Raw genomic sequence first — 6000 nt, forward strand, 5'->3', positions numbered from 1 at the left:
CATTTTCTAATTTCTTATATTTTGTATTCTAAAAAATAAATTGCTTCCCTAAACATTTATAATTTTCAAGTGCTTTATGTGGTTCAAACCATCCCCAAACCCATGCAGAGAATAAATAAATAAAAAATTAGCAAGATAAAATATGGGAAAGTGAACCACAACATGGCTAAAACCAAAGTAAGTAAAACCAGTTAATAAAGATACTCAACCTTCTGACTGTATACCTAAAGTGAGACCTGAAGCAACAAAGGATCTATACATAACCATGACATCGTTTTTTATTTTTTTCTACAATAGTCCCAACAATAAAAAAAAAAAAACAATGTCGTTTTTATTATCAATTCATATGGTGCCAAAATATTTGGCTCCTTTTTGCGACAAAAAAATTTCCTTACCAAATTACAAATTTTGTCCAAAAAAATTAATTTCTTTAGTCTGTTTTTTACGGTAATGTGACCTAAGCTACTGGGGTATCATTTTTTGTTTATGATTAGAATTTTTTTTAGTGTCTTTCCTTTTTACATTGGAAACATAGTTTTTGTTAACTACATTATTATAAAACAAATCCATTCATGTGTGCATGTCATGCATTTGATGAATGTACTGTAACCTTTAAGATTTTTGTTTGTTTGTTTTTTTTCCTAATCAAAGATATTATGAGTTTATTTTTCTTGTCTTTCTTTACAAGGAATTCTGATTGAAGCCTGATGGATAAACCGACTAGATCCTCCAAAGCGCCTGATCACTCCATTCATTTTCTTTTGGTATTTCGTTAATATCTATTTGTATGTAGTAATATTTTTTCTGTTATACGAATTCTTATATTCATTTTCATATGTTTATAACCAAGAACAATCAATAGAGTTAAAAAAAAACCCAAATGAAAGTAGACGTGAAGGTAAGTGCAACGTATTCTTGTTGTTTGTAGTATTCCTCTTATACTTGTGAGCTTGTATGTAATTGTTCATATGATTTTATGTACGTAATGTAGGATATTAGGGACAAATGGAATCAACTTCCCGAAGAAGAAAAAAATAAGTATATACAAATGGGAAAGCTGCAATCTGAACGATATGCCGAATTAAAAATTGTGGTCCAACAAAAGCCTCCAAAAGTAAAAATTCAAACCCGGATTGAGCTTACATCGATTTGTAAGATTGTTAGAAGGCTGGACAAAGCACAACAACAAGTAGTGACTGATATGGGGTTTCATGGCATCCTAAGCGTTAGGTGCACGCACATAGATCATGACTTGTGCCATTGGTTAGTTCAGAACTTTGATCCTTCAACTCATTCATTGAATGTCCACGGTCTTCGAATGCTTCTCACCGTAGAAGATATTCATGAGTTGATGGGATTACCTTCCAATGGTCTACCTGTGAAGTTAACAGAGTCCGTAGATGAAATTACAAACCTATGTGATAAACTTGCGATGAAGAATAAATTTGTTCCGTTCACATCTCTAAAATCTTATCTGATTGAAACAAAAGATGCTGGAACTGAATTTAAAAGGAAATTTGTCTTATACATCATTGGAGCCGTCTTGTGTCCCACTACAAAGGCAGGTGTACACCAATCATTCATTCAAATGGTTAAAAATGTTGAGTCCATCAGTCAATTCAATTGGGCAAAGCACACACTTGATTTTCTTGTCGACCGCATTGCTATTGCCAAGGTCAAAGAGCGGTCTGCTGTGTGCGGCTGTTTGCTTCTTCTAATGGTACCTCCCATTGATGTGTAATTATTTCATCTATTATTTTACATTGCATATTGTCTAACACACATTAAAATGACTTCTTCTTTTTTTTTTTCCCATGTAGTTATTTTACTTGGAACAATTTGCTCACAAAAGGGAGTTGGTGGCTACTTCCAACCCCATTCCTCGCTTATCCTATTGGGGCAATTCAGAAATTAAGCAGGGTTTGAATCAAATTAAAGCTTTGGGAGGATATTTAAATGTTGAGGTAAATATTTACAACACATGACTTTTTATAATTATAGCTCAATTTACATTACACCTGTGACATTAACAAGTTATTGTATATGTGTGAACAGGTGGTTTTTCCTAACATTGTTCAAAAGTCAAATGCAGTAACTCTTAGCCAATGAAGAATTGAAAACGATGATGACTCCCAATTGGCTAAAGTTGAGAAACAAGTCATTCAAATTCATGCCCTTTTGTTCCAAGGCCACAAGGACACAAGGCAAGATGAGGATGAGAAACGTCTAACCAAAGTGGAGAATCAAGTTGGAAAAATTCTTGAGCTGTTAGAAAAACACATGCCAGTTGATGGAGAACAAGTTAAAACACCACCAAGCAAACTACTTGCGGAGCAACGACTGGTCAAAATGGAGAACCAAGTTGGTCAAATTCTTGAGTTGTTAGAACGACGCATTCCATTTGATGGTGGACATCTTAAAACACCACCAAGCAAACTACATGAGGAGCATCGAATTGATATTGAAATGGTTGGTCTCGATGTTAGCGGTATCGAAAAGGTTGCAACCAATTCCCCGAAGTTTGTAGATGAGGATAAGATAAGGAATATGAATGACAAAGAACCAATGGAAACTTTGCATTTGAGAAAAACAAAATCAATCCTCACACCACCAAATGCAAAGGCAGTTGCAAAGAAACGAGCCAAATTGGTTGGTGAGAAAGCATTAAATAATGAACAACTTTCTATTCCGCAAAAGGGGCGATCGCGTGTGAAAAAGAGCGATACAAAGGCAATTAAAGTGAATGTTGTAACAATGTCATCATCATGTAGTGTTGTTCGTGGTCCTCAGACTCGAGGGACCCAGAATTGCAAAGCCAGTCAGTGGTTGCGTACACCTTTTGTGAAATTCGATGTAATGAAGAAAAGACCACAATTGAAGCCATTGTCAAATGACAACAACGTTGACAATAATATTCATGACAATCTCGATCAAGTAAACTAAATGATTGTGTCTCAAAAACATATTTGATTTGTGTGTAACAAATAGTGTTTGTTTCTTACTTTTCTTTTACTTGTATCAGCTATTTGATAATTTACTTGATCAACTTGGGGGTAATGTTGTTCTTGAAACCCCAAAGGTTTGGAACTAACTATTATAGTATCTTTTGTATATCTGGTTATTTTGCACTAACTCCATCTTTATGAACATACACTAACCAAGCTTGATTTGTTTTATGCATTATTCTTCTCAATACCTTTACAAGTCATCCTTGCCTTTGCCAGACCCATTAAATGACTATGACAGTCTCGTTCTATGATATGCATTTGATGAATCTCTTTCAGAAGGGTACAATTTGACTACCTTTAACTTGTTATGTATAAAGTACTATACCTTCTAACTCACATAGTTATCCATGTGCTAGGGAATATCTTGTACGGATGAAACTACACTACGTGGAAGCACAATCTGCAACGCGGAAGGAATTGTGGTCCTTGAAACCATATCAGTGGATATCCTCATGTGTAAGACTTTTCTCCTTCTCCTATTTTATTTGCTACCATTCCATCATCCAAGTTACTTTACTTTGCCTATTCATAAATTTCATATATTTTGCACTGCAGATTATAAATATCATTGTTGTGAAATTGACAAATAAACAAAGGAAAAAGTTTCCAAATAAGGATCACATGGTTTGGTACTTTCCGACCCATGTATCGGTAAGTATTAGCCATACCTAAAGACTTTTTTCATTTAGGCACAAGTTATTTATATGTTAAAATTGAATATGTAGCAAAAGATTTTGTGTCAACCTTCTGATGACACAATGAAAGATATAGTAGAAGATTACTTAGAAATTTACAGATACACTGGCCCCCTTCATGGTTGTGAGGAGGTAACATGATAAAATACTACTATTACCCAATTTCCAAATTTACCATGCACAACAACATTTGATCCATGTTATGCATTTATTTATTTTTTACATGTACATTCGACGTTATATTTTTAGATTTACATGCCCTTCAACCATGGGGAAAACCACTGGTTGTGCTTGAATGTAAACATGGAAAAACGGGTTGCCTATCTATTCGACTCCAGCAAATGTATTGACACCGATGAGGATCGAAAAAATCAAGCTACATTATTGGTAATAGAATAACCATTATGATACCACTTGTATCCACTTTTTTGTTTCTTGATCTATGTACCTTACTACCTACCACCAACAGGTACAATCATTGCATAAGCTGTTTCAATATGCGCATGGAGAAGATTATGTTCAAGATGTTAGTTCATTTGCATTTCAATGGTTGGAAGACATGCCATGCCAAGACAACAGGTAATACACTACATTATCGTTCTTAATTTTTAAATAAGCATTAATGTTATAATCTCTAAGTTTGTTGACTCTATTGTTACAACTACACTCATTCCTATAGCTATGATTGTGGTCTTTTCGTCATCAAATATATGCAAGGGAAACCTTTGCCTTCGGGTGTAATCAAGGTACTTACATTTATACCCAACTGTCCACTTATCAGTATCTTATGTTTTATGAAGACTAATTTTATAATGTGTGATGTTTTTACGTACTCACTACTTTTGGCATGTAGTTTGACTATTTGCATAGGGCTCGCTTGTTACTTGATCTTGTGATATACAAGCATAATTCAGCTCCTATTGTTGGTGATATCGCGCAATATAAAGCTGGTGATGCTCTATTCTTTTTTATTTTTCATAAGTTCGTACAATCAATGACGTTATCGCATTTCTTAAACTCGTGAACTTTGAGTTTATAACTCAACCTTTGTTATAAAATTATATTCTCAAGTGTTCTATCTTGTGCAGAACTCAGAGCTAGGGGTGAATTGAAATGGAAGTAGAGGCCATACGACTTTTGTGATCTTGAAAGAATGAAAGATAGTGGATAAGGTTGTGGGAGCGAACAAAGACAAGTTGCTACCATTGAAATAGGAGCTCATTCGAATGGAATAGATTCCTTTTTTCATCCTTTCATCTCCCATCACCCTCTCTATGAATAGCACGTTAACTTTACTGAATAACATATATATTGGCTAACATGGGCTGGAAATTAGATTTTGTTAGTGAGACCTATGATGGTATGTTTGTTTTGAAATACTTAAACTAGCATGAGTTTTGCAAATCTTATTGATGTTTGGAATGAATGGAGGCATTATCAATACATCATTACCAACTTCATACTGACTTTGTTGGTCATTTTATTAAGATAGTGCCAACTACTATTTATAGGATAAAAGAGCTGTGCTTGTATTAACCATTTTCTTCATTAACACATGTTTATTGCTTTACAGGTTAGTGGAATGCCAACGTTTGGTATTCCTGTTCAAGATGGTGGCATTGGTTTTGACTATCGCCTGCATATGGCCATAGCAGATAAATGGTTGATTTTGACCATAAAATCAATTGGATAGATTTTGACCATAAATAGTTGATTTTGACCATAAAATCAATTGGATAGATTTTGACCATAAATTTATAATTTTATTTTAATTTGATCCAATTAATTATAGCTTCTGTCTGCCCATCCAAAGCACAAAAAAAGAAGATGAAAGAAATAAAGAAAAGAAAGAGGGCCTGTCACCTTTCTCTATCCTTTTCATTGCTGTAAAATAAGGCCACTTTCTAAACATTTAGTAATTCTTGACTTCACTTTACATATCATCAATGTAGGATAAAAGGAAAAAATTATTCAGTAGCCACTTTGTGGCATTACCATAATGGTTGTGGTGGCTAAAATGACAGTTTGGCCATTTTCAAGAGAATATTTTATGGGAAAAAACGATCGAATAATGGCATTCAATTTTCTATATGCACTTGTTGTTGCGCATTTGCTTCGAAAATGAGCAAAAACACTAAACAAAATGGCTTCATAGCCTTTGCTAGTGTAACTGTGGTCTAAAATTTATATTACAACCTTACACATATATACATCTTAAAGAATTGATCCATCAACGATATTAAAACCACACACATATATACATCTTGAAGTGTCTTTTGATGAACCTGGACGGAAGA

The 6000-nt window shown here is 34.1% G+C and overlaps 1 long non-coding RNA gene across 1 annotated transcript; it reads left to right on the top strand.

The window, feature by feature from the left end:
- Positions 1 to 4380: 4380 nt before the first annotated feature.
- LOC114279338 (uncharacterized) lies at positions 4381 to 5146 on the top strand. The gene is made up of 3 exons (XR_014328265.1): positions 4381 to 4449; positions 4557 to 4653; positions 4792 to 5146. It is a non-coding gene; the product is annotated as an uncharacterized LOC114279338 (long non-coding RNA).
- The last annotated feature ends 854 nt before the right edge of the window (positions 5147 to 6000 follow it).

The sequence above is a fragment of the Camellia sinensis genome, chromosome 4 (genome assembly GCF_055761805.1).
Source record: "Camellia sinensis isolate YWXY chromosome 4, ASM5576180v1, whole genome shotgun sequence".
NCBI lineage: Eukaryota > Viridiplantae > Streptophyta > Magnoliopsida > Ericales > Theaceae > Camellia > Camellia sinensis.